Source organism: Aythya fuligula, chromosome 2 (genome assembly GCF_009819795.1).
Source record: "Aythya fuligula isolate bAytFul2 chromosome 2, bAytFul2.pri, whole genome shotgun sequence".
Taxonomy (NCBI): domain Eukaryota; kingdom Metazoa; phylum Chordata; class Aves; order Anseriformes; family Anatidae; genus Aythya; species Aythya fuligula.
In genome coordinates, this window is record NC_045560.1 from 124,454,499 (window position 1) to 124,473,150 (window position 18,652).

Below are 18,652 nucleotides of genomic sequence, written 5' to 3' on the forward strand. Positions count from 1 at the left end.
TTGGCAACAAATGCTAAATGTCTAGGTATATTGATCACTTCTGAAAATAGAACTAATGCTCCCATTCCCTTAGCCAGCTCTGTTAATTTTACAATGAATACACAATTCTTCTGACATGCATGTCTGAAATCCTTTTTATGGGGCACTTGTAAAAACATATCTTTGTAAACCAATGTCACTGAAGGGTGAGAGACATTTGGATACCTAATCATGAAGACAACCACTTCTTAAGCTTTCTAAAGTCCAGTCCAAATTATTTCCATGACAGTTAGGCATCAAAATGCTTTAGTAAATCCCACAAAGCTATCTGCACCATTTGTAATAAGGTAGCTCTAAAAGGCTCATCTAGACACAGGCAAAATATAAGATGAAGAAAAGAATTTTCAGAGTGTGATAAACTTTCTTTAGAACAGAAACGAAATACAAATTCTTATAAAAAATCCAGATGTTTCCTTCATGATTTTCTAGTCATACTCACACGAAACTCCAATATTTAATATTATCAAAACAAGAAACTTTTACCTGCAGTTCAATTCACTATTTGTCTAATTTGTCTTGAGTCACTGCTGTAGAGAGACCTTTCCCTGTAACTGCCAGTTCCAGTGCATGGCAAGTTATATTTAAATCCTTGCTGGCAAAATGATCAGTTATTCAGAAATCCTGGATTTTATTCAGAGCTTCCTCTTCCCTAACCTTCTTTCCAAATGTCCTTAAATATAAAAATGTCTCAGCTAAACACATAATGACAGGCTCTCTGTCTAGCTCCCACCAACAGCTAACCTCATGACTCGCATTTGTCCCACCAAAGGACTCCCAGGTACCTCAGCTATCCAAAGATATATATATATATATATATGTATATATTTAAAGTGCATAATCTGGAAGGTCAGGACTTGAGCAAATCAGTGTTGAAACAGTATGGATAGGACTAATCTCCAACAAGTATTCCCTAAAGAAACTGACAGGCACCATAACAACCTTAAAGTATCGCTATCACATCGCAGTCATCATATTTGTGCTGTTCAGTCCTTTAGATATTACATTGTTCTAAGATGCATATGGAAATGTTATATTTAGCTCGTCTGCCCTGCTGCAGGATTGTACCTAAGTAAGGAAAGAAGGACATTTTGTGACCATGGTGAGGAATTAAGAACTCCAACGGTTGGCTTGCAATCACAAACGTGCACTTATTAAAGGTACTGAATAGAATCTTGTTTGTTTTTCTGTAAAATGTGAACAATACTATACCTTCAACCTTTAAGATCCTTCTTTTTCTATTCTCTCTTTCTCAATATAAAAGGATATAACTGCTGCTTACAAGCATCTGTATTATTCAAGTTTTTGATCCTCTTAATACCATCCAACCTCTATAGTCATGGTATTTGCACCTGTAAAATTCCACAGTCAACTGTCTGCTTTTTTTGGCATCTCCAAAACTGAGCAAGTAGTTCATTACCTATTAAATAATTTAACTTTGTGGGAAAAACAAAGTAGATATTCTCCCATGTCTTATGAGCAGGAGTTTTCTTAGAATGTCAGATCAGAGCTCACACAACCTTGGGAGTGAGGTGGTATAGCCAGCCAATGGATAGGTAGTTGACTACTTGTGTTTATTATGTGACTAGTAGCAAAGCACTACATAGAGTTATGTGGAAGTGGAAGAGGAAGATTCATGTCTGGAATTTCTGGAGAGTGGATGCCTTTTCAGAAGTACCATCTGAGTGAGTTGGGTGCATTGAATGATTCAGTTCTTCCAACAGACCCTTCCATGAACAGCTGAACCCTAATTATTTCACCACATTGCTATAAATTATTCCTATAATAAAGGCTTACATAGACAAGACAAGCCCAGTCAGGCCCTTGTCAATACTGTTCAGGCTAACTATTAGGATGGTATTTATTCTAAACCTATCAAAAGAGAAGCTATACAATTTGCTGAGTCTATAATTCTGCTGGTGATAATTAGCTCTGTTTTGCCCTAACCATTAAAAGAAATGGGTCATTTGCAACAAAACATGTTCAGTGATATTTCTGTATTCTGTCTACATAGTGAGCAAGATTTATATGAGTATATTCGTTATTTAACATGTCCTCATAGTCTGGGCATACAAAACATTTTTTTTTTTTTTTATTTTTTTTCCAAGTGCCTCCAAATTGCCTAAATTAGTGAGAGAGGAGAGAGCAGCTAAGAAAGGGGAGATAAGTAAGCTGATAAGACAAGTAAGCTCTTTAGATAGAGGCAATGCTTAAAACCAATTAACATTAATGACAAAAGCTCTTTTTGACCTCAGGTGGCTTTGAAGGAGCCTTTATTTGAATGGGAAGATGCAGATGAAGCTCTCATTCTTTTACATATGAAACTACAAGGATAATGAGAATGGCAATATACATTTTTTCAAACTTGAGATCTCAGAGCAGGTGGGGGCTTGATGATGGAAAGGAACATAGAACATTGTATATTCAGGAAAAACAGACTCTAATACATGACATAAATCACTGTTACATGGATGAAAAACAGTTATGGAAAAATTGGAACAACTGATTCACTTCTCCATAGATTTGAAAATGTTTTGGATTGCATTCAGGGTGATATTTTTCCCTTTTCTTTGTGAAATTTCCTTATGTAACTTTGATATAACTTTGTTGTCTTACTATGACTTGGGCTGAGTAAGCTATAAATTGAAATTTGTAATTCTCCAAAGAAGGATATTGAGGATTTGGCCATTCATATTGCTCAGAGGCTGTATTAAACTTACATGATTTCTGTAGTGTTGTCTATGCTGAAGGGAATTCTGGGAACAGGCTTACCCGTACAATCATAGGAGAAGAAAACTTGTGTGGGAATTATCTACCATTTTCTGTTGTTGGAGAATATTTTGTAGAGTTCTTGAGGATGATCAATGTGCAGAAGCATCTTCCAGGCTCAGATGGCCAAGCTGATGGTGGTTGGCATGTAGATTTGACTGAACCTTAAAGTGCATAATAGCTTTAATTTGTTTGGAAAAAAAAACAACACTCTCTATGATCTGTACATGTAACAAAGTATTCTTTCTACTTTTTAGATATTTAGAGAGCTTTAGATACTGCTGCTTGTGTGTATAAAAGTTGTGAAATAGTTTTTTTTTTTTTTGAAAAAAAAAAGCACTCATTAATGCATTAGTTACCTCTTAGTTATGTGCAGAATTTCTGAAATATATATATATATTTAATACACAGACTCTAAATTTGATCTTCTTTGATCTGTTTATTTTCATTCCTTCAGAGATTTCCTTGCTGTGGTTGCCTGGTATCCAAAAACTTGTTAAAATTAATTTTAAACAATTTTTCAGAATTTGCAAAGAGAAAAGTGTGGTAGAAGAATGTGCAGAAGGAAACAACATATCTGTAAAACTTTAACAAGAAACAACCTGAACACTTAAGTAGAAAATTCAGTATGGTTTGACTGCAATAAGTAGAAGTAAACTAAGCACCACAGAAATGTGAAGAACAGGGAGTTATTACATAGTGAACAGAACTTTAATTTCAGGAAGAGGAGGATTCTGCTTTACTGCAACATTATTTATTTTTTTAAATCTTTTTCCTACTGGAGTTTATGCAACACCAAATAGCTTTGTCTCCTTTGGAAAAATTATATATATATATATATATATATATATATATTTCTGTGATAAAGAATACGTTAAGAATTTCCTTATTAGAGAGGGACTTGACTACTGAAAGACTTGATTTGGTAAGTAGCTGGGACTGAAATCACTAAAATTGTATGTAGGGCTGTTGGTGACCATTTGGAGTGAGTTCCTATATTTTCAACGAAGCATTTAAAGTTGCAGGGGTCACCCCTCTTAGGGAACTAGGAAAAAAAAATTAAGATCCTCTTTCCTTTTTGCGCTGTTTTCAAAATTGTCAGACATTCTGGTTCCTGCAAATTCAATTCTCAGAAGGATGTTTCAGAGCTCAAACTTCAGTGCAGCACAGAGAACTCAGGGGGCTAGAGCACATGGTGCACAAGGTGAAGGATCTGAGTTTGCTTGGCCAGGAAAAAAAGGAGGTTGCATTAACAAAACAAGAATTCTTCTCAGAAATGCAGAGCTGAATCACGAGTTGTGATGATCACAAGTTAAAATAAGGGAAATGCAGCATGACCAGCATTGAGGGAAAGAACATTCTTTTTACCTCAGCCTTAAACAGTGGGACAATTTGCCCAGGGAGGCTGTGAAATCCACTCTAGGCCTTAAAGATTTTCAGTGATCATCAGATCACCCTAAACAACCTGATCTACCTTTGAAGTTAGCATGGCTTTCAGATCCCCTTTGACCTAAATTACTCTGACTGATGAATCAATCAGCTACCAGCTGTATATCTCAACCACAAGCATGTTGAACCCAGGCTGACTGCCAGCTGATCAGCACAAATAAGGGCTGTAGCCTCTATAGGCTTCCTGAAGGTTCTGGGTGTTGTGAGCCGCATCCTTGGATACAGTTGCCTGCCTTTGGACAGGCTGCCTGGTCATGCCAGGAGTACTGAACAATGTGTCCTCACCAAATAATATTGACCTCTTGGACAGAAACTTCCTTTTAATAAGGGAGCCTGGCTAGAACAGTCCAAGTCCAGTGGTCAGAGGCTTGAGTTATTTGTTGAAATAATTCCTCTGTGTGCTGCCAGTTTCAGTCATCAGGTTTTGCACTGCATTGACTATATACTATCTATTGACTATCAGTGCTTCATGTTTTGTCGTTCTGGAGGATAAGGAAAGCCAGATGTGCTTCACCTGGCATACACTGCTATTGAGCATGAGAAGCAAGAGCAGCAACAGCAGGTAGTAATTACTGCTGAACTCAAGCATAAGTGGATACCTCTGGTTGTCTACTGCATGATGTTACAAAAGAGATCTCTGTGCAGGCATGAATAGATGCAAGGTAAGTGCAATCCTGCCAAGCTGCAGTCTAGCTGCTTTGCAGTGTGAAAGTCAGTGTACTCAAGAAAACACTAGTCTTGAGTTTGACCTTGAAATAATGGCCAGAGGTTCTTATGACAAGGTCCTCTCACTTCTAAGGGTCTTGGAGATAATGAGATAATGTATTTATTGTTCTTTACATACAAAGAACATGATTATATAACACTTTCCTGATTATAACTATTCACTTCAAATGTCTGTTGGGCATATCAACAATTTCACTAGACTGTTGGGTGAAAGGCAAAGAAATACAAATGCTTCATCACTTCTAGATAAAACTCTTCTAAGAAGCAAAACAGTAGAAGGGTGAATGCCATCTTGAAATTGATAACACACTTCCAACCATTCTCAAATAAACCTGGACACCTGCATTGGAGTTGAAATTTCATTTCCTGTAGTGAAATGAGCTAGAAAAAGCATTAGAAAAAGCAAAAGTAGGAGGAACGAAAAGTCCTAGACTGCTAACTACAGTCAATACCAGCAAACAGTTACCTTATGGCAGTTACTGAAAGTAAACTGTAAGTAAACCATGAACACAACATGATTTTTTGACTAATTCAGAACATATATACTATAATTAAAAATAAATAAATAAATCCAAGAGCATATAAAGTTATGACTTGATCTTTTAAGTTTTAGGGCCTAGATGTGAGATGGAGAACAGAGTCCTAAAATAGAGTTTTAAAAAAGATAACATATGCATATAAATATAAAAAGGAGAGATGTTTGAATATTTGGTTCTCTTTGCTGCCAATAAAAACAGTGAATGGGATCCCTCAATGGAATTATAATGCAGAGATGGAAATCTGGTTAAAATATAGTCTCCCCATAAGGGAGAAGACTCTGCTTCCTCCCTTTTTGGAATGGTCTTGGTTACCTATTGAAAAATTAATAACAGAATGCAGAGATAGTGATGATAAAGGATACATGCTTTCATCCTTTTAGTGTAGCAAGTGGTGACAGCACAATGATTCAATGAGATTCAGAGAGCCAAGAATCATTAGAGAAAGAAAAAGCAAAGAGTGAATTTGTGCTTTCCTGCAATGAAACAGCATTTTTTTTTTTTTTCTATTAGCCATCTGGATTTTCTATAGAAAGCTGGAAATTTGGGGGGAGATGTTGGTTTACTCTAGATACGTTTTTATGTTAAATCTTTTTCACAGTGTTTTTTGTTTGTTTGTTTGTTTTTGTTTTTCTTCCTCAACTAGACCTGAGTTTCATATATATCAAAAGCTGCTGCAGAGGATAATTTTTTCCCCTCTATGTTTTTCATGTGAGAGATCTAAAATAGCAGGGAAAAAAACAAATGAAAATTAGGAAATGCTTTCTGTCATAATGTGAAGAGCTGGAATAGGAGAAGTGTGCAATCTCTCACACTGAAGGTCTTTAGGAATATATTTAACGAATCTATGTCACAAGTGATATAGATGTAGTTGATTTTGCCTTTTGACTACAGAATAGCATAAAAGACTTCTTAAAATCCTTACTGTCCCTATTTTTCAATGTTTCAATGACATTCTAGTATGAACCTGAGCTTGCCCTGACCCACAGGCTGATAATGAAACACAGCCAATATTTATTTTACATCACTTGCGGTTTTGCACATCTGCTGGCACCAACAGAAAACAGTTCTTTCTTTAGTTTGAATGGTCAAAGTCACATTTTGGAACTGATAGTATCTGGTCAATTAGAAGAAACATAAAACTACTTCAAAAGCAACCATTACCATAAAATTTCTATTTTAGACTTGAGCTAAGTTGCTTTGTGATAATGTAAAGTTATGCAAAACAGAAATTAAGCATGAAGATGCCCACTTTCAACTGGTACAAATCAAAATTATTGAGATCAATTAAACCATTGCTGTTTGCTCCGAAGGGTTATCTACTCATAAACACTTAACTATACAACTGGGTGTACATTAGAGAAGTAAAAATTGTTGGCTTCCATGGATTTGGGGAAGATTCTTATTATCCTACCTACTTACCAGGACTTTATTCTGAATAAATTGGGTAGCATGAAATATATAAATCTAAAATGTAGATTAAAACAGAAATATGGGAGGTCTACCTGTGGGGAAAAAAAAAAATGGAATCAGGACCCAAAGGAACTGGAAAGGGTATTGGTATCCTGCACTCTATAGCAAACATTAGTGATTGTTACATCTGAGCCTAGCCTCTGGAATATCCACAGCTTCCAACAGTACTTTGTTGTTATCTTTTCAAGGCACATATAACCAGGCATATAATCTTGTACTTCCTTACTTCTTTTCCTTCATTGCTTGGGCATTAATTTATATGTCTATGTGTATATGCTATGTGTGTGCATGTATGAATATGTATAAATCTGTTCTTTTTACTTGTATTTGCCCCCACTTTCCAAATCATCTGCCTCTGTGAACTGATCTCGTGTTTCCTGAGCAGCAGACCAATCAGGTCCTGCTGACTCCAAACTCATGAAATTATTAAGTGAATAATAAAAATGTCTGACTAGTGCATCTAACTGAGTTTATAGTTTGTATGACTTCTATTATAACCAGGCTAACCTAATTGCCTATGTGCTCCTACTGTTCCCTTATTAGATATCGGGAATACTTACACAGTACATTTTCAGTCTTTGCAGATTGTCAATGAATTGCAGTAAGCAATTTCTACCTGTGTGCCTTAATGATTTGTCCCTCTTTCTCTAGGAGTTTGTAGCTATGCTGAATTCTGAAGTAAATCTCTATCTGACCAATAAAACTTGTTCCCGTCTTAATCACAGTTAGTAATTACTGACTTTTCCCTCTCACCTACATACATTTAGGATTTTACTATGTTCTGTGATTCCTGTTTTTATTCATTTATTTACTTGTTTTTATTTTTCTAAGCATTACTTGCCCTCAGAATTCAGCAGTTTTTTGGCTTGACTATGTAGCAAACCCACCAAAACGAAATCTACCTGCCATTAATAACATTAGTTCTGTTAAAATTTATCATGTGTGCATTTATATTTTATAATGCTTATAATCTGCTCATCCAAGTTCATATGCTAGTTCTTGTTTTGTTTAAAATTTTATATTGTATTTTCTGACATTATCCTGAAATTCCTAATAGCAATCACATTTTTTTTTAGCCATTCTTCAACAATGTTTACACGATCTGTAGAGCTGTACGTCTTATAGATGGGCTGCAATTTGCAATTCTATTAAAAAAATGTACTTGTTCCTTGTTGTGATATTATATCCATTCAATATATCAGTTATGATTATGGACTGCTGCAGCTAGGGAGCAAATTTCACATTTGAGGACCTGTTTCCTACAGAAATAATAGACTTCTCTTTAGAAAACAAACACCCCTCCAAACAAACAAAGAAGTAAGCTCTGTTTTTAAGATCAGTTTTAGCTAGTGGGAAAAAAAAATCCTAAGCAAAACAAAGGCAGCAAAAAAAAAAAAAAAGTTCAGACATTACAGCAGTTCAGAATACTTCAGTGAAATAGAAAATTTAAGTCATTACAGAAATAGAAAGGAGAACTGAGGATTTGGGGCAAAATGTGGCCTCCCTATTCTTTTTCCTTGCTTTTTAGGTTCTGGAACTGACTTTCATGTGTACAGAGCAGACTTGAGGGGTTATTACTCAGTATTTGAGTCTCACAGCCAGTACTTCAGGTAAGTGGTTAAAAGAGAGATCTTACTACATTTTTGGAACAAATTCTGCTACCGTTACTTATTTCAGGCAGCATCTTTCTCAACAGATATTTTGGATCTCTACGGGACTGGAAATACTTTTGGACTTTTGGAAATACTGGATTTTTATTACATTTGTTAAAGACAGTGGTATTAATTTGAAAACAAAACAAAACACAAACACTTCTGAGGAAGGAAAATTTGGTCAGAAACTGGAATTCACTTTTTATCTCGCAAGTAATGTCTGCAACAATCTAGTGTCCTCTAGCTCATCTACCAGATGAATCGTCAAGTTGCAAGTCAGTAATTTAACCTACAATAGCCCCTCTTTGTATTTTGGAAGAGCATAACCTGGTGCAGCCTGACCTGAATTAGTTTGGATGAGCTGATGAGATTACAGAACAATGATTACTACTGTTCATTTCTGCCATCATTTAAAAAAAAAAAAAAAAAAAAAGTGAATAGAATGATCATCTTATACAAAGCAGAGCCATAAGGACTTGTTAATTACAGGTATTAATTAAATATTAAAATATGCATAATTATCTAACAAGGTAAAGGCTGTAAAATAAGGCACTCATTTGGAATAGGAAAGTTTGATGAATTGTTGGTATAACTGTTCACTGTGAAGATGGAAGTTCATACTAACTGCCAGCTGGAGAGAGAGACAAGGGAAAATAAGGCAGAGAGTAGGTTTTTCTCCAGTGATAATCACACCTGTGAAAGGCAAGCACTTTCTTCCATGCTGCTTAGTTTCTAAGACACTTTCTCTACCCATAAATGTCTTCATGGGTAGACAAAAAAGGTTATTGCCTTTTAATAAAGGTGTATTGCTTGAAAAGTCTTGGATTTTTAGGCTTCCTCTAAATGAAGATTTAATTAATTATTATTTTTTTTTGTTTTGCTCTATTTTGTTTTGCATATTTCTATTGCAAGTATTTAAGTATTTGCTATATTAACTTATATGATGGGCTAAAACTTTGAGGTATGTATAATGATTACATACCTCTTTGTAATGTTTGAAGTTCTAACATTCTTTTTTTTTTTTTTTTTTTTTTTTTTTTTTATATATATCTTTATTGGAAGATTTCTAATATGCTAGAAATTCTGAACTGGAATAGAGAATGCATTCTCAACTGCTGGTAGAAATTTGTATGGAGAAGCTTTTCTCTCACTTCATAACTGAAAGACTAGATGCCTGGCAGTCTTGTGGCCTAGTCTAATGCAAAATAGGAAGATGGCTTGGATTGGAAGGGACCTGTCATGGTTTAACCCGGCTGGCAGCTAAACACCATACAGCCATTCGCTCACCCTCCCCCCTCCCTCTCTGGGATGGGGGAGAGAAATGGGAAAGTGAAGCCCGTGAGTTGAGATAAAGACAGTTTGTTAAGACAGGAAAATAATAATAACAACAATAATAATAACAATAATGATGATAATACTACTACTACTACTAATGTGTACAAACAAGTGATGCACAATGCAATTGCTCACCACCCACTGACCGATGCCCACCCAGCCTAACCCCGAGCAGTCCGGCCCCCCCTCCCACAGCTAGCCACCCCTATATATCATTTAGCATTATGTCAGATGGTATGGAATACCCCTTTAGCTAGTTTGGGTCACCTGTCCTGAGTCTGTCCCCTCCCAGCTCTTGCTACACCCCCAGCCTGCCCGTTGGCAGGACAGAGCAAGAAGCTGAGATGTCCTTGGCTTGGTGTAAGCACTGCTCTGCAACAATTAAAACATTGGGGTGTTATCAGCACTCTTCTCATCCTAAGCCAAAACACAGCATTCTACCAGCTACTAGGAAGAAAATTAACTCTGTCCTAACTGAAACCAGGACAGGACCTTAAAGATCACATGGTTCCAACCCCCCTGCCATAGGCAGGGATGCCAACCACTCAGTCGGGTAGCCGAGGGCCCCATCCAAACTGGTCTTTAACACATTAAGGGACTCGGCATCCACAGCTTCTCTGGGCAACCTCTTTCTGTGCCTTACCATCCTCTGAGTGAAAAATTTCCTCCTAACATCTATTCTAAATCTCCCCTTGTTTAGTTTAAAATCATTCCCCTTGTCCTATCACTACCTGAGCAAAAAGTTGCTCTCCATCTTTTTTTATAAGCCCCCTTTGAAAAGCTGCAATGAGGTCTTCCTAGGCTGAGCATGCCCAGCTCTCTCAGACTTTCTTCATAGAAGAGGTGCTCCAGCCCTCTGAGAAACTTTGAATAACTCTGGACCTGCTTTAACACACCCACATTCTCCTTTGTGCCCCTGACCTGGATGCAGTACTCCAAATGGGGCCACACAAGGGCAGAGTAGATGGGGACGAGCTCCCCAAACTCTAGTTGCAATCCACTTTTTAAAAGCATACTAACTCTTCTTGCAGCATGTGTTTTGTACAGACCTTATGTCTGATTTTACCACAATCACTCACTTCCTAATGTTCTGTCAGCTCATATTTTTTTTTTTCTCTCTGCTTGGCATGCTCCTTGGACTATATCCAAAATGGTCTCTTATCTTATTGTTCAGTAGGCCATGTATGTGAGAAAACATATCTGATGTTACTTCACAGCTCATCACTACCACCGTATTACACATATATTTTCTTAGTCCAACTAGAATTTTTATTTCATTTACTCCACAAATCCAATTGAAATTCCGTAGGACTGGTGAACTAATCCAGGTGACTTTAATGTCCATGCAAATATACAGGCATAACTTTTATTGCTTTTGTGGATCAGTGCTAGTAGTATTCTGTTAATTCATGGTGGCAAATCCTGTTCTCTGCAATAATTGAGGTCTAAAGAAACAACCTTTTTTGTTCTTCCCCAAACTCCACATTAAGTGGGAGGTCTTTATGTGCCCGTTAGCAAGTTCATCCTCCAGTACGTGGAGGATGAATATGTGTTTATCTTCAGTCTCCTTACTTGCATTCTGTGTGTGCGTAGAGGTGAGCTTATCTGAAGCCTGTTGAAAGAAAGGTGTGTAGTGAGTCTGAAGTATTTCCTTTATTCCATGTTGTTGTGGTGTGTCACTTTGAAATGCTCTGATTCCCTCATCCCATCCTTGCGCCCTGAACTTTGCTGGCAGTATTGCTTTCTTTGTTCTGTAGGGTGATTTTCCTCCATCACCGCCCTTGCTTCCACTTTATCCTTTACCTTAGAGTTTGAGGGAAGAATTTCATATGCAGACCGTAACGTCTTAATCCAGTAATTTTGATGTATATAAACTTCTCTTTCAACAGCCTTGTAATTATATTATACTCTCATAAAATAAGCTACAATTATAGTCAATTTCCTGATTTAGCTACTGCCCAGACCAATTGCATTATATTTGTCTTTAAACATATTGTATACATTTGCATTTCTGATACGTTGTTTTTCAAACTTCTTAAATGTGTACTGAAACTAAATTACACTGTTCTATACTTGTAAGAAAAATGTTTTCCTGCAGTATTTCCATTTCCTCCCTTTGTCCATGTGATGCTTTTTATGAGCATCTAAAACTACTTAAAAAGAATACTTCAAAATGCACTATTTTTTTTTTTTTTTTTAAAGAATTCTCAGGTGACAGTTTCTTTCCTGCTCTTCTGAGTTAACCTCCTCATGGGATGTAAGAGTGATTTTGATTTCCTTCAGAAACAAGAACCAGATAATTTTGAAATATTTTGGGTTTCTTAATTTAGTGAATGAAAATTTGAAGAGGATATCCATATGCTTGCCAGCTTTGGACTGGAATGTAATGGTTTAAGGTGCTGATTATAGCGGATTGGGGATTTGTGTTTGAAACATCATTTATATGGTGAGAAATGCTACCAGACTCAAAGGTTAGTTTCTTATTGCTAACCTACCTTTAAAGTAAGAAGAAAACTTAGAGCTCACTTTGTCACAGAAAGACATAATTTGTTAACTTCTTAAGTTAGTCTGGTGTATATCCTACCTGAATTTCTGTTGAAAAGCAATGCAGTAGAAAACAGCTTGTCAATTTGGACCAGCCAGACATAAATCTATAAAGAAAATATATTTGTACATAGCATCATTGCTGTAAGGCATAATGACACAAACAGGTGGCAATTTGTAAACCAAAACAAAGTGAAAATTATGTTATGATGCTAGCACACAAATGATTTAAAGAAATATACTGAATATTAATATTCCTGTAAAATAGGCAAAATATCAACTTTTCACCACTGCAGACTATGGATGAGATAAGAAAGGGCACCAACACTGCATAAGAGCAGTGACTGAGAAAAAATCTTGTCAAGAATGGTGGGGGAAAGGAGGCCTGAAGAATGTTGAAAACCAGTGCAACTTCACACTCAGTGCTGATGTGAATGGAATTTGATGATGAAGGGAGAACTGCATTGAAGTACTTCTTTCTACAGAGCTGGTGTTGGACAACAATTTTTTCTCTTGAAAAAATTTCTCTTTCTACTTGAGTAGAAAGACTAAAATGGTGATTTCTTGAAGCAAGATCTTACCAATGGTGGAGACAGAAGACAAAATGCTAAGGTACTGTATTTTAATGTGATTCAAAGTTGTACTGAACTTGGTTATCTTCTTTATAATTGAACTGAAATATCAGGTTTGCAGCCTTTAGCAAAAGTAACCTTACTTCATGTTTCAGAAAACATAGATGAGGGGGCCAAAACACACCCTAAATTCTCAAAAACTGAGATTCCTATCCTTGGAACCCATATTAGCACCTGACATGAGTAGTAAGTGTAGATCCTGGGGTAAACAAAAAAACTTCAGTAGGAGGAATGCTTCAAATATGCTGAAGAAATGAGTGGAAAGAAAAATGTGGCATTTCAGAGGCCTCTTTAGTGCAAAGTAGGACAAGAGAGATGATATTTGCTGTCAATGAACATCTGGATTGTTCTGTATGACGTACACAGAACAAAACCCAATATCTTTGTTCTCTTTTTTTCCCCAACTCACATTGAATTTGCAGAGCATCCTTACTAATAAACAGTGAAGGAGATAATGTACTTATCTACTCTGATAGATAATGTGCTCATCTATTTTGAACACCTTTTTTAAGGAGTCATGAATGATAAATAAGAAGTGGAATAAAGAGAAAAGCAATCAGAAAAGCCCTTGAGGGAAAGGGGTATTGGGTTCCTGAATGGGCTTATGGATTAATTATTTGGGAGAATGTTTACAACTGACTTGATTCCCAATAATTCAAAGTGATTCTCCAAACCTTTCAAAATGTTATATTGTTTCATATATATATATATTTCAAAATATATATTGTCAAAAAAATTGTATATTTTATCTAAAGCTCAATAATAGCAACCTGTGTACATGCTCACAGTCTGTTGGAGATAACAGACAATGCTGTTATCTTTCTTGTATTTTTTCCATTTTGAACAGACTGTTCGTTCAAGCATCTTTTCTCAAGTGCAGCATGTTGCTACTTAGGAAAAAAGGCTGCACCAACAAATCTGGAAATCAATTTATATCTGTTCTTTGAAATTTAACTTTTCAAAATTCTTGTTAAAGCTTTGGGCTTTCTATTCTGTTTACCCTTTATAAGTAAATGGTATGTGAACCCAATACCGATCCCACTAAAATTAAAGGTATATGTTCAGTCTTACAGGTATGATCCAAAAACTCTTGGAATTATATTGTCTCTTCTTTGGCATAAGTAAAAAAATGTGTTGTTTACTTTATTATTTTGGCAAATCTGACAGTATAGAATAGTATAGGGAGCTTGATATCATTTTCTAATGAACCCTCACACCTGGTCTGTGACCCTTTCCAGATCCTCCAGAGAACAAATCTGTTGTACACTGCATGACCCTAGCATTTTGCTCACTCCTACTGTTCTTGTTAGTTTTGTAGATACTTGCATAATTTCCTCCTTTAATAGTTTTCCAACCCCTTATTTCCTTATGCTTCTCTCAATGTTTTTTTGTTTGTTTGTTTGTTTGCTTCCATGCCATAGTTCAGATGTCATCAAAAAGTCCTCATGTAAATGCACAATTGTGAGTACCCTATTTCTTTTTGAAAAACCTTTCTCTCCTACAGCATTAACCAAACAAGCCTTAAAAGCCAGACAAATGTAAAAAATTTCTTATGCTTATCTTTGATAATGTATTAAAGCCTATAAATTACAGCTGTTAAGCCATGTATTAATGCTTACCTAACAATTAGAAAATAGTTCTGGTTGCAAAGAAAGCCACTATGCTGAATTTCTATACTACATTATCAAAAATACTCTATAATTTCACATGTGTCATTTGGCACAGACAGTTCCCACAGAACAAACCATTCACGACTCATTCCACAAATGCAACTGGAATAGAACAACTGGGGCCCGATTCATGCTAACACTCTACTAACAAGATTTAAAGGTCAGCCAACAATTACTAAAATATTAAAATCTCAACTCCTAGAACATTTGAAAATACAATTAATTTTTAATTGAAGTGTTGATCATAAGCACTGAATTAGTGTTTCTATAATATGCATGGCCTATATTTGCATGCTTTATTCTTTTGAGGGAAAGTGGGTTCCCACCCATATATTATACTTTTAAACTTAGTTTGGAATTTACATTTCCTGATAAGACAATGACCGTACCTAATATATTTCTATAAAATAGATAATACATTCCTGTATTTGCATGAAAAAAGTTTCCAGCAAAATAACCAGCCACTTCTTTTCATAAAAAAGCTCAGGCATATAGGTAACCTAGTCTCCAAATAAGCCTTTCAATTTTGCTACAGAAGATAATCCTTTATTTCAAAATTGTTTAGGACAATGAAGCTTATGAAATGTAAATTGCTTTATCAACTGCTGGAAAACTAATCCTACATTTTAAAATGTTATTAGGGATGTTATGTTGCTAATCACAAGCCAAGCTTTTTCCTCTGTTTTGGGATGGGAGACAAATTCAATTACCTTTCTGCTAATTGTCTGATGCCTGTTCTTATTGTAATGCATATTCTTTTAAATGCTCAAAGTTCATAATTGCCAGGGGAGACAGCTGTATGGCTAAGATTTGGTGTATCAAGTGGAAAATGCAACTCATTGTCAAGGCAGTAGTGTATGAAGATCTGCACTCATGTTGCTTTAGAATAATCAGTTAAAACTTTGTAAAATTAGACAGTTGTAGAATAGCAGAAATCTCAGTCTCTCTTTCCAATTAAGCAAATCATCCATGATGATGTCACCTTGCGTCCAGCATTTTCCATGAGAAATAAACCCAAGGGGATGGATCCTCAGCCAAGAATTTTCCCCCTTTAGAAAGAATCAGCTGCGTGTGTGATGGCTGCAACACTGCCAAGGGCAAGCATTCAATGGCACATTCAGTCCAAAGTCCTTGTCCTCCTCTTCAAGGACTGTAATGGGCATTGGCATTAATATTTCAAGGACTTCCTCTAATTTCACATCCCTGCAAGCATTAGCAGTAATCACCTAAGGATGAGATATTATTACAGAATGGTTGCTAAGCTTCCTACTACAGGAAATTAAGATGGGATCATTGCTAGCCTCCCTCTCACTGAAAAGCAAGTAATATCTCTTTGGATTTTTGCGTGAAGATAGCAATCTTTAGGTTAGTAAATTTTCAAGTTTTAAGCTCCTGTCCCTGGGTATTGTCTTCAAATCCAGCTCCATTAAACCTGGAAAAGAGGATAGAGTAGTGTTGCCAAATCATATATTCTTTACCATTACTCCTTTTATGTTTAATGCCTTTTTTTTTTTTTTTCCTGCCTCTAGTTCCTGCAGTCAAATGGCTACAACAGAATCTTTGCTTTCACTGCAGAAAAAAAAAAAGAGTTCCTAGAGATCACATCTTTGTGTCAGGGAGTGGAAAACAGAATGAGGGGTGGCCCAAAGCCATTGAAATTGTGAAATATAAAGGTTTAAAGTTTATTGTAAGGTCTCCCTTCATGATCGTGGCTTAGAGTCTTTTTTTTTTTTTTTTTTTTTTTTTTTTTTTTTTTTTTTTATTATTTTGGAAGCTGGCATTACTGGTATGCTCATTGAGCATAACCCTGTTCATTCTTAGCTATGTTCTTTAGGGATTCCTGATGAATGAGGAGAATCCTTGACTAGCATAAACTTGTGTGGTGAAGAGCAGAGAAGTCCAAGTTGTATACACAAAAGCTAATTCAAGCGCCTAAAAACTAGTTGTCCTAAGCTTCCTCTGTCTAAATTAGCTTCTGCACTGCTACACCCTTTAACAGCTTTACTTATGAGCCTTACCTGCTTTCAACAGCTTGCTGGAGCGTTGTGCCTCTGACAGGATGCTAAGGTTTAACCACACTCCTTTCTGTGACCGTTCTCTTCTGTTGCCCCTCTTCCCCAGTACCTCCCCCCCAATCTACCATTGAAAAGATCATCATCTGGCAAAGCACTTGAAATGTGTCTATCTTCAAGCAAGACAACCTGATTTACATGCATCAAGCTAAAAAAAATATGGTGAAATGCTTGTGGTTCAGAGCAAACATGAGGTTACTACCACAAGTAATTAGGATAGTTAGCAGTACAAGCATTTCTAATACTTATGCAGTGAGTATACGAATATACTCCAGGTTTATGGACCCTTAAGTAAGCCCTGCTGGGTACAACATGCATGTACAAACGGAAGCTGACACGAAGCAGTGTGCTGCCACAGGTACAGTGCTTGTTCGTGGAGACGCCTGGGCTCCTGCCTGCACAGCAATGAGCGGTGTAACCCACAGCAGCAGAGTGTGACTCTTTATTCCCCTCTAGTGGCTGGTTTGCACAAAATGAGAGTTACCGGTCACCGGCCGATGAAATGGATCAGACTCTTGGGACAGCAGTACATGCCAAAAGATCTAGCTTTACTCCTCGCTGTCATCCACGCTACCGGAATGACAGAGATGAATTAAGAGAGAGATGCTCCTGTGGCCTGCGTGATAGAGCCATGGAGCAGAAGGGAAAGGAACATAGTTTTAAGAACTGTATTTTACACTCTAAGTCACTAGCATTTAATTAAATTATTCTTTGTATCCCTCTGGAAGGAAGAGGACTGTAACTGTCATCTGGTGTTATAAATCTTTTAATTAATTATTTGAGTCCCTGAGTGTTAGTGTTGCTGAATATGGACCTGGCCTATCCATTTTTATGATGAGAGCTCTGCTTAGCAGGCTGCCTTGCAGTTGAGTTGTAAGCTGGCTTCCTTACAGTTCCTGTCCATAGTCTTCTGCACTTGAACTGTGAGATCTTGGAGCAGATCTGTCCTTGGAACACATTTCACATTTTGGCATCCCTGCCCATGGCAGCGGAGGGGGGGGGGGGGTAACAAGATGATCTCTAAGGTCCCTTCCAACCCAAACCACTCTATGCTTAACATATGCAGTCAGGTCCTGCTGTATGATTTGTGTTCTTATATGCAGGGCTACTATTCCTTTTACTAATGTGTTATGATTATGTGTAGCCAACCAGAAGGAAAACAATTATAAACATGCTAAAAATGGATACAAGTGACAATCATGACTTGAAATGATAGTGATTTCTATTAATGGTTGTATTAGTAATAGGATGTTAACTATTTTTTTTGAAGTTTAGATGCATTTGGCTCCAAATAGAATGAGAGAAGAGTGTTCCTAAACCTGCTATTGGAAGCAGGAAGGTGAATATGAAGTATGAAAAGAAATTACACAATACATCTGACACTAAGAGGAATCAAAGAGATAGTCACTCATCCTCCTAAAGCACAGTGTGGGTTTACGAATCCAGGCTTTTCTAGTGGTTTGTTCTTATCCTTATTGAGAGCCTGAGAATAATGCAAGCAAGTTCCCAAGGGTTCCAGTTCTGCAGGGAGTAGGAATGTTTTATTGCAGAGGCTGAATGTTTGTTGCCAAGATCACAATATGTAATGGACAAAATATCCAACACTTAGAGAGGTTTAATGCTCTGGGAGAGTGATAAAGCAAAGGAACCTTGTTTTTACAATGAGCCTGAGCCTAGTCCAGATTTTGAAGTTGTATGGCTCTTATCTTGCAGTGAATATAAAAACATAGGACATACATTCAAGGTTGTATAAACTCA